Here is a 12321-nt window from a genome sequence, read left to right on the forward strand (position 1 = left end):
TGACAAAAGAGACCGTTTTCTTCTGGCTACTATTCTGATGCTGTTACCTGCCTGATGCCAAGTGCTCCTTCTTTCACCCACCATCTTCAGCAAGTATTAGTATTGCCACCATAGGTGTGCACAGCCTATTGCATTAGGGTGTCTAACTGAGGGATCAGGGTAATTTATACAGGGGGTAAAACTAAGGGGTATCAGGGTACATTATTATACAGGGGTAATATAACTGAGGAGGGCTATCAGGGACTTTATACAGGGGTAATATAACTTATATTATATAAATTATATTACCCCTTCATCATGTTGCCTGAGATAGCCCTCCTCAGTTTATATTACCCCTGTATAATAATGTACCCTGATACCCCTTAGTTTTACCCCCTGTATAAATTACCCTGATCCCTCAGTTATATTACCCCCTGTATAATGTCCCCGATAGCCCTCCTCAGTTATATTACCCCCTGTAATTTACCCTGATACCCCTCAGTTATATTACCCCCTGATACCCCTCAGTTATACGGTATCATATAACTGAGGGGTATCAGGGTACATTATACAGGGGTGTAAATGAGGAGGGGTAGCAATCAGCAGAGAGCATACAGGGCAGAGTTCCAGTGGCGTAGAGTGGGTTTTGCAAGCACCCAGAGCAATCCAACTATTGCTCCCCCCCAACCTGTGGACACGCCCCTTTTTGCAAATAATGCAGTACATGTCACCTACAGTCCTATGTAACACCACAGATAACACAGTGATAACTCTGAGTGCAGATAATGTAGGATATATTACCTGCAGTCCTTTGTAACACCACAGATAATACAGGGAGTGCAGAATTATTAGGCAAGTTGTATTTTTGAGGATTAATTTTATTATTGAACAACAACCATGTTCTCAATGAACCCAAAAAACTCATTAATATCAAAGCTGAATATTTTTGGAAGTAGTTTTTAGTTTGTTTTCAGTTTTAGCTATTTTAGGGGGATATCTGTGTGTGCAGGTGACTATTACTGTACATAATTATTAGGCAACTTAACAAAAAACAAATATATACCCATTTCAATTATTTATTTTTACCAGTGAAACCGATATAACATCTCAACATTCACAACTATACATTTCTGACATTCAAAAACAAAACAAAAACAAATCAGTGACCAATAAAGTCACCTTTCTTTGCAAGGACACTCAAAAGCCTGTCATCCATGGATTCTGTCAATGTTTTGATCTGTTCACCATCAACATTGCGTGCAGCAGCAACCACAGCCTCCCAGACACTGTTCAGAGAGGTGTACTGTTTTCCCTCCTTGTAAATCTCACATTTGATGATGGACCACAGGTTCTCAATGGGGTTCAGATCAGGTGAACAAGGAGGCCATGTCATTAGATTTTCTTCTTTTATACCCTTTCTTGCCAGCCACGTTGTGGAGTACTTGGACGCATGTGATGGAGCATTGTCCTGCATGAAAATCATGTTTTTCTTACCTTGCAGACTTCTTCCTGTACCACTGCTTGAAGAAGGTGTCTTCCAGAAACTGGCAGTAGGACTGGGAGTTGAGCTTGACTCCATCCTCAACCTAAAAAGGCCCCACAAGCTCATCTTTGATGATACCAGCCCAAACCAGTACTCCACCTCCACCTTGCTGGCGTCTGAGTCGGACTGGAGCTCTCTGCCCTTTACCAATCCAGCCATCTGGCCCATCAAGACTCACTCTCATTTCATCAGTCCATAAAACCTTAGAAAAATCAGTCTTGAGATATTTCTTGGCCCAGTCTTGACGTTTCAGCTTGTGTGTCTTGTTCAGTGGTGGTCGTCTTTCAGCCTTTCTTACCTTGGCCATGTCTCTGAGTATTGCACACCTTGTGCTTTTGGGCACTCCAGTGATGTTGCAGCTCTGAAATATGGCCAAACTGGTGGCAAGTGGCATCTTGGCAGCTGCACGCTTGACTTTTCTCAGTTCATGAGCAGTTATTTTGCGCCTTGGTTTTTCCACACGCTTCTTGCGACCCTGTTGACTATTTTGAATGAAACGCTTGATTGTTCGATGATCACGCTTCAGAAGCTTTGCAATTTTAAGAGTGCTGCATCCCTCTGCAAGATATCTCACTATTTTTGACTTTTCTGAGCCTGTCAAGTCCTTCTTTTGACCCATTTTGCCAAAGGAAAGGAAGTTGCCTAATAATTATGCACACCTGATATAGGGTGTTGATGTCATTAGACCACACCCCTTCTCATTACAGAGATGCACGTCACCTAACATGCTTAATTGGTAGTAGGCTTTCGAGCCTATACAGCTTGGAGTAAGACAACATGCATAAAGAGGATGATGTGGTCAAAATACTCATTTGCCTAATAATTCTGCACGTAGTGTAGTGATAACTGAGTACAGATAATGTAGCAGAGGTCACCTGCAGTCCTAAGTAACACCACAGATAACTCTTAGTACAGATAATGTAGTAGATGGGTGTGAGGCCCCAGAATTCAGAACACGCACAGTGTGACCTGAAGTCTGAGGCCAGGATGTGGCAGTGTGGGCCAAATCCTAGAGCCACCCCCCCCAAACCGATATGTGGCTGGACATTACATATAATGGTACACACTATACAGTAGAGTACAGCGGCACATACCTGTTATATCCAGTGACGTCTCCTGTGATGTAGACATTCCTCAACATTTTCATTCGGAGATAAGACCGCCATGATACCTTCCTTCAGCCGCGTCTCTGCAGAGTTTCACAGATTTTTTTTAGATTTCTCACTTTACTATCATCCTCAGATAACAGAACTCCCCTCCCCCCGTAGTGCCCATAAGTATAATGCCCTCTGTATAATTATAATATATACTGGCCACTCTGTATTATTATTATTATTCTTAATATTATAATGGCCCCCTCTGTATTAGGCTCCATTCACACGTCCGCAGAATGTGTCCGCATCCATTCCGCAATTGTGCAGAACTGGTGTGGACCCATGCATTATCTATGGGGACGGAATGTATGTGGAAAGCACACAGTGTGCTCTTCGCATCCGCATTTCCGGAGCGGCCTGCCGAACTTCCGGTCCGCGGCTCTGGAAAAAAATAGAACATGTCCTATTCTTGTCCGCAGCTGTGGACAAAAATAGGCTGTTCTATGGGGGTTCCGGCCGGGTGTATTGCGGATCCGCAAAACACTATGGACGTGTCAATGGACCCGAATAGTAATAATTATGGCGCTCTTCAGCCCCTCCAGCATACAGTCCCATGTAAAATACATCACTCCTTGCCTTCAGCCCCTCCAACATACAGTCCCATGTAAAATACAAAACTCCCCCTGCCTTCAGCCCTTCCAGCATACAGTCCCCATGTAAAATAATATCACCCCTCCTGCCTTCAGCCCCTCCAGCATACAGTCCCCATGTAAATAATATCACTTCACCCCCCCTCTCTTCAGACCACTCTAACATACAGTCTCCAGTACAAGGATTATTCCTCCTCCCTTCAGCCCCTGCAAAAAGCCCCCCCAAGTACACATAACAGTCAATCTTCTCCACACACTGACCTGTAGCTTCTTCTGCTCCTCTCTCCAACGTGCTCTGTTGAATCTCCTCCTGCACAGTGCACATCTTGAGGCCCCGCCCCCTGTATGACGAGACCCCGCCTCTTCCTCCGGTCATCATACCTCCCTGGAGCAAATCCATTCTAGGGCTCTACGGTCTCATAGGCTTCAGAACACTCGCCTGAAGCCTATGTGAAGCATGGGATCAGGAGTTGGCACTTGACAGATGGCAGTGCAGCACGGAGGTGATGATTAGGGTGTGCCTAGGCACACCCAGCACACCCCGTGCGCACGCCTATGATTGGCACCCACCTCCACACTGTCACCTTGCTACTCTGTGGCCTACTGATGCTGCCATGTCCACACTATGTCACCTTGTCACTCTGTGGCCTCCTGGGGCTGCCATATTTACACTATGTCACCGAGCGACTCTGTTGTATCATGCTGCTGCTGCCATGTCCACTCTATGTCACAGTGCCACTCTGTTGTATCATGCTGCTGCTGCTGCCATCTCCACACTATGTAACCCGGCCACTCGCTGGCCTCCACAAACTGCTGCCAACTACATACTCTGTAATTGTGCCACTCAGTGGCCTCCTCATACTGCTGCCACCTCCACACTGTAATTGTGCCACTCTGTGGCCTTCTGATGCTGTCGCCTCCTCCAGACTTTGTCATTAGGCCGCTGTGTGGTCTCCTCATGCTGCTTCCACCTCACCACTCTGTCATAGGGACACTCTGTGGATTTCATGCTCTTCACACCCTCCCTACTTCATAACTGGGCCACTATTTTGGCTTTCAGCTTGGCTGACATCATCATTTATTTGACCTTTCTTCTGATTTGTCAGAAGGAAGGGAAAATGAGACGCACAACAGATCCTGTCTGTGTAACAGCTGTAAGACCTGTATGGTCCCATCAGAATTGGCTTATAGTTTGGTAGACAAATGCAGGAGTGGGTACAAAACACAGAAGACATGCAAATATTTCATTCACATGTTATCTCTGTTCTAGATCCACTCCTGATTTTATTGGCGTTAGCAATACTGAGCAAATGCTGACTGAGTGAAGGCGTATTTTCCAAGTACAGGATCCGTTTTTTGTGGGTTATTGTTCTGACGGATCAGAGGAAGGGCAAATTAATCAGTGACGTCAACACAAACTTACTGCTGTCATCCTCTCCACTTTGTCGGCGGGCTCTACTTGTATAAGTGTGTAATAGAACAGGTTCTGTAGACATCTATGTGGAATCAGCTGACAAGGGTGTAAAAGGAGTGCACTTCTTCTTGACACTAACATTGACCTATAAGGCAGAGTTCATACTTGAGTTATTAGGCCAGGTTTGACAAATTTAAGTATACTTTCTTACAATTTTAATCAAGTTTTGGTTTAATAAAATTAATGTTAAAATATTTAACAAATTTAATAATAAAAATTAAATGTTGCGTAAGACAGGAGAGAATCGGCCAGTCTTCTGTTTATTCAACTACAGACGTGGACAAAATTGTTGGTACCCTTTGGTCAATGAAAGAAAAAGTCACAATGGTCACAGAAATAACTTTAATCTGACAAAAGTAATAATAAATTAAAATTCTATAAATGTTAACCAATGAAAGTCAGACATTGTTTTTCAACCATGCTTCAACAGAATTATGTAAAAAAATAAACTCATGAAACAGGCATGGACAAAAATGATGGTACCCCTAACTTAATATTTTGTTGCGCAACCTTTTGAGGCAATCACTGCAATCAAACGCTTCCTGTAACTGTCAATGAGACATCTGCACCTCTCAGCAGGTATTTTGGCCCACTCCTCATGAGCAAACTGCTCCAGTTGTGTCCGGTTTGAAGGGTGCCTTTTCCAGACTGCATGTTTCAGCTCCTTCCAAAGATGCTCAATAGGATTGAGGTCAGGGCTCATAGAAGGCCACTTTAGAATAGTCCAATTTTTTCCTCTTAGCCATTCTTGGGTGTTTTTAGCGGTGTGTTTTGGGTCATTGTCCTGTTGCAAGACCCATGACCTGCGACTGAGACCAAGCTTTCTGACACTGGCTAGTACATTTCTCTCTAGAATTCCTTGATAGTCTTGAGATTTCATTGTACCCTGCACAGATTCAAGACACCCTGTGCCAGACGCAGCAAAGCAGCCCCAGAACATAACAGAGCCTCCTCCATGTTTCACAGTAGGGACAGTGTTCTTTTCTTGATATGCTTCATTTTTTCGTCTGTGAACATACAGCTGATGTGCCTTGGCAAAAACTTCGATTTTTGTCTCATCTGTCCACAGGACATTCTCCCAGAAGCTTTGTGGCTTGTCAACATGTAGTTTGGCATATTCCAGTCTTGCTTTTTTATGATTCGTTTTCAACAATGGTGTCCTCCTTGGTCGTCTCCCATGTAGTCCACTTTGGCTCAAACAACGACGGATGGTGCGATCTGACACTGATGTTCCTTGAGCATGAAGTTCACCTTGAATCTCTTTAGAAGTCTTTCTAGGCTCTTTTGTTACCATTCGGATTATCCGTCTCTTAGATTTGTCATCAATTTTCCTCCTGCGGCCACGTCCAGGGAGGTTGGCTACAGTCCCATGGATCTTAAACTTATGAATAATATGTGCAACTGTACTCACAGGAACATCTAGTTGCTTGGAGATGGTCTTATAGCCTTTACCTTTAACATGCTTGTCTATAATTTTCTTTCTGATCTCTTGAGACAGCTCTTTCCTTTGCTTCCTCTGGTCCATGTCGAGTGTGGTACACACCATATCACCAAACAACACAGTGATTACCTGGAGCCATATATATAGGCCCAATGGCTGATTACAAGGTTGTAGACACCTGTGATGCTAATTAGTGGACACACCTTGAATTAACATGTCCCTTTGGTCACATTATGTTCTGTGTTTTCTAGGGGTACCATCATTTTTGTCCATGCCTGTTTCATGAGTTTATTTTTTTACATAATTCTGTTGAAGCATGGTTGAAAAACAATGTCTGACTTTCATTGGTTAACATTTATAGAATTTTAATTTATTATTACTTTTGTCAGATTAAAGTTATTTCTGTGACCATTGTGACTTTTTCTTTCATTGACCAAAGGGTACCAACAATTTTGTCCACGTCTGTATGTGGTGTTGCGATGGAGAAAGCATTCAACAACAAAAAAATTCCTCTCCACCTGGAGCCGAATTCTGTCAAGATTGATGCAAGTGCAGTATTGGCTGCTTATCCAGGAAGATACTTGTGGGGGAACCTGCCTGCCATGCTTAGGCCTCTACTAGCTACAGATAATGAGAAGAAGACAAAGCTTCAAGATTGCTTGGAGCCCGGAAGAGTTGCAAATTTAATCAAGATTCAAACCTACCAGGGCCCAGTCTCTTCATCAGGGATTCCCAGTCATCATGGAATGGAAAGGAGGGCATCCTTATTATATTTAATAAATGTAATAATAAAATGTTTAATAAATTTTATAATAAAAATGAAATTTTTCCTAACACATGAGGAGGAGGACATCCTGTGGTGCACGGAGATGGAGATGGTCTTCGGATTCCCACACAAACGTCTCAGAAATGAACCGCGGCTCTCAAAAGCAACTCCTGGGAAGATAATCCGCCATCTATGTGCCCCACTTTATTTTGGAAGTGTGTAGAACCTTTGTGGGACCCCCACGCTGCAGATTGATCATGGAGACAAATTTTATAATATATATGGAATACATTTCATAATAAAATGTTTAAAAAATACTATAACTTAAAAAAAATAATCTTAGGAGAGAATCCGCCAGTCTTCAGTTTATTCAACGACATGGAGGGTGTTGCGATAGAGGAAGCATTCCAAAAAAAAAATTGCTCTACACCTGGAGCCGAATCCTGTCAAGATTGATGCAAGTGCAGTATTGGCTGCTCTTCCAGCAAGATACTTCTGGGGGAACCTGCCTGCCATGCTTAGGCCTCTACTAGTGACAGACAATGAGAAGAAGACAAAGCTTGTTCTTTTCTGTACATTGGATGAATAATTGGGGATGTACTCCACTGCAGTAAAATTTATATCTAAAGACCGTCTAATATACCTCAAGCCACATAATCACTTGATGTTTTCTGTCCGGTGAATGCCTAATGTTTGAGGCCTGTACTGCCATGGCCTAAAATCAAAATTTTCAAGGCTCCAGCATGGCACATTTTTGAGAGTTTCAATTTAAGATGCATAAAAATGGCCCCTGATAAAAATACATATTTTTTTGTGGGAATTTTTGCCATTGATCCCACTCTGGTATGTCACTGTCCATGTTGTGGGACGATTTGTGCACTTCTTTTAATTATTTGGTGGCTGCAAATATGAGCTGAAGGTTTTTCAGGTTCGCCTGCCATTAAAGTGAATGGGGCCTGCCGCGAACTTGCGGTTTGCGAACATTTGATCTTGTTCACGCGATCACATTCGCGAACCGTCCGATGTTCATCCATCACTGTTCCCATGCACCCCTTCCACCACAAAAACGGGTATATGGTTCAATCTTCCTTTTCTCGTCCTCCTCCATCATAGCAACATGCTTATTAGACTTCCCTCGCCCATAATGTTTTAGCTGGTCAGATCAGCAGCAGGCCCTCACCCCAAATATTTTAGAGGGTCAGCTTAGCAGCAGACCCTCACCTCAAATTTCTTTGATGGTCAGCACAGCAGCAGGCCCTCACCCCTAATGTTTCAGATGGTCAGCTCAGCAGCAGACCCTTGCCCCTAATGTTTTAGAAGGTCAGTTCAGCAGCAGATCCTCACCCCTAATTCCTAATTTTTTAGATGGTCAGATCAGCAGCAGGCCCTCGCCTCTAATGTTTTAGAGGGTCAGCTCAGCAGAAGGCCCTCGCCTCTAATGTTTTAGAGGGTCAGCTAAGCAGCAGACCCTCACCCCTAATTTTTCAGATGGCCAGATCAGCAGCAGGCCGTCGCCCCTAATATTTTAGATGGTCACCAGCAGGCCCTTGCTCCTAATGTTTTTGAGGGTCACCAGCAGGCCATCAATCATAATTTTTCAAGGGTGTGTATGATGCCCTCCTTTATATGTAATAAAGGGTGTATTGGCCATTCCTTGTCATTTTTGGCAGCCCTTTTTTTTTGTGCATAGGCTTTATGAGTGTAGGAGTCCTACTACCTGAACAATTGTACCACAATGTGAATGAGGCCCTCCTTTAGGTGATATACAGTTTGTATCGGAGTGCCTCTTCCTTGTAATTTTTGGCAGCACTTGCACATTATATGCAAGTAAATATACAGGAAAGAATGTTTCCTAACAATTTTTTATCTTCGGTTTGGTGCGTATTATTGTCAGTCTGTAAAAGTGCCGTACTACTCGGAAAACATCGTTCCCAGCAGTGACCTGGGAGTCCAAGATGCATCCAGACATTCTCCCCATGCTGTTCCACAACCATTTCAGTAGTATGTCTATCAATTTCTGACATTTTTGTATGAACCAGACACCCAGGGGGTGCCTGGTTTAATGCTCGGGTTCTCCCATTGACTTCCCAAAGTGTTCTACTCGAGCACCCGAGCACTTTGGTGCTCGATCAACACTACTTAGGAGCTGTTTTTTATAGGATTAAATGTGCTTTTCCTGGACATGGAATAAATACCCACATGACATAAAGGTATACTTATGACACTTTTACAACATTCTAATGATCATATTAGTAAAATTTACATGGCAGACACATGCAGTGACCCAGTGGTTCACTGCTAAAGGGTTATTTCTATGTTTATGTCAGAGTTGTAACCAAAAAAGCTATTTATGGGTAGAAATAGTTAACTGGCAGTTTCTTAGTTATAGTTGCCAGGTAATGGACTGGTTTCATTTTACCCTGGTTAGTAGAGTCTGCAACTAGGCAATCTAGAGTGAAGACCTATTTGGTGTGTGCTGCTGCCAAGCAGACCAAGACAGAATCTTCACCAGGAAAACACCATTGCTGTGGGTGAAAGCTGCCAGAAAAGCAACTTCGCTGGGAACTACCTCTGACAGAAAAATGCACTGAAATACTGCAGTTGGTTGAGGACCATGAGGGCTGTTCTTAGACTGAGTCAGACTTTACTGCCCATGTTCTGGGTTTATTGCTTCTGGTGCCCACACTATTGAGAGATAGTAGCCAGTCGATCTAAGATTGCACCCCACGACTGGGCATTGCAGAGAAATATTGAGGAATTGCATGCCTTTGAGAAGATTGCTAATATCTATAGGGAACGACTGAGGGAGGACCACCATCATAGCCACCTAATATGTACAGCCTTATAGGAAGAGTCTACTCTATGAAATGCTTCAAGACTGTGCCTACTGCTTGCATTTGTACTGTGAACACTATCATCTATTCAGTATTTTGCTGTAATGAAGTCTTTCTGCTCAGTGGTATCTATACCCAATTATTATCTACCCTCTGTTCTCCTACCTTGTACCACGCTGCTCATTCCTTCTTAACTAGAGTGTATAACAGCCACCAGCAGGCAGGGCACCCCAATTGACCAGGGTGTGCTCAAGGGGAATAAGTTTTTTTTCCTTATGGCCCAGGAGAGTGCTGGAGTATCTAATAACCACTGTGATGACTATAACCACCCTCATTACTGCAGCCACCACTCCTATCCTGTCTACCTCACTCCACACCTTAGGGCAGGCACAAGGTATAAACATTAGATTAATATGCACTGAACCTGTTACTTTAGGAAGAACGCAATGTTTTCAACTTATTTAAGTAATTACTCCTAGTTGACCATCTCCATATTTTTTAGATGGGTACAGACACTGTCAGAATTAGCTCTGTAATGGTAGGTAAAATGGAATTAAATACAGCCAAAGGCAGTGACACAGAAGTCCATTTCAAACAGTGCTTTGCCTGTTTTTTTATTTTGTTGAACTAGCCTTTACATTCAGCACCTAAAACACCAATCAATGCTAACTAAACATGTACATTTCCCTGACTATACAAGTGACTTACTACTAACCACTCGAACAAAATAACATTAACATGTTTCACCTTACAACAGGAGTAAATGTCCACTTTAAGGCTAGAAATCAAAGTAACAGTCTCTCCAGACAAGTTCTGTCTCCTCAGATGGCTTTCTTTCTCTAGTGCATATCTTGCACCTACCGGTTAATAGCCCAGTAATGAGCTGGATTATGTTAAAAAATCTACTTGTACTGCCCAGGAAAGTGATAATAGGCCCCACTACCAAAGTAATCATCATTTTATAATACTCCAGGCCCCAAAAGCAGGACTTATCAGAAACCCCTAGCAAACTACTAGTTGCTAGGGATACTCAGCTTTCCTGGATTTTTTGTATCTCATTCAGCATTCCCTGGAAAAGATATATACTTCCTGGAGGCACACATATGAGAGTAATCTTGGTGAACACATAGTACTGTAATAAGTAATTTTAGTTGACAATAACCTTAATTGATTACAATGTATCAACTTGTCTATATCATATCAATATATTAGCATCTTAATGGAAATCTAAGCATTAGTCAACGTCTTCAGCGTCTTTTATAATAGACAAGAAGATATAAGTGAGGGACATGAACATGCAGAGTCACTGTGGAAAGAAAAACATGGAGGCAAAAACAATAATAAAATACTAATTGTAGTTTATTATAAACCACCTAATATACCAGAGTCCACAGAAAATCTACTACTAAACGAGATAGATGAAGCGGCAAATCATAATGAGGTCGTTATTATGGGGGACTTCAACCACCCAAATAATGACTGGGAAACTGAAACATGTACATCTCATAAAGGAAACAGGTTATTGGTATTAACCAAAGAAAATTACCTTTCCCAACTGGTTTAGGACCCGAGTAGAGGGACGGCCATACCAGGACTTATTATTAACCAATAGACCTGACAGAACAACAGATGTGCAGGTTGGGGGACACCTGGTAAATAGTGACCAGAAAGCAATAACCTTCCAATTATCATCAAAAGAGTGTTTCTTCAGGGAGGAACAAAAATACCAAACTTCAAAAAAGCTAAATTTAGCCAACTAAGAGAGGCCATAGTCCAAATTAACTGGGACAATGTCCTCAAAAATAAAAATACAGCCACAAAATGGAATATTTTTAAACACATCCTAAAATCTAATTGTGAGAGGTGCATACCTTATGGGAATAAAAGGTTAAGGAACAAGTATAAACCAATGTGGATAAATAGAACTGTAAAGAAGACAATAAATGACAAAAATAAGCCATTTAAATCACTAAAACAGGAGGGTAGTGAGGAAGCACTGAAAAACTAGAATATGTAAAAAACTAATAAAAGGGGCCAAACTAGAGACCGAGAGATTAATTGCCAAAGAGAGCAAAACTAACCCCAAAATGTTCTTCAATTATATAAATGATAAAAAGTATAAATCTGAAGGTGTCGGCCCTTTTCAGAGTGATGAGGGGGAAGTTGCAGAGAGCAATGAGGAGAAAGCAAAGCTATCAAATATTTTTTTCAGATGAAATGCGGAATGTAAAAGTACATTTTCCCTTAAAAGTGCCCTGTCTGACCCAGGAAAAAGTACAGAGGCGTCTTAAAAAGATTAAAATTGACAAATCAACAGGACCAGATGGCATACACCCCCCTATCCTAAGAGAATTAAGTCATGTCATAGCCAGACCCTTATTTCTAATATTTAAGGACTCTATACTGACATGTGGTGCCAATATTCAAAAAGGGTCCAAAAACAGAGCCCAGAAACTATAGGCGGGTAAGTTTAACATCCATCGTGGGTAAACAGTTTGAAGGTTTTCTAAGAGATGCTATCTTGGAGCACCTGAATAAAA

Source organism: Bufo gargarizans, chromosome 5, assembly GCF_014858855.1.
Source record: "Bufo gargarizans isolate SCDJY-AF-19 chromosome 5, ASM1485885v1, whole genome shotgun sequence".
Lineage (NCBI taxonomy): Eukaryota > Metazoa > Chordata > Amphibia > Anura > Bufonidae > Bufo > Bufo gargarizans.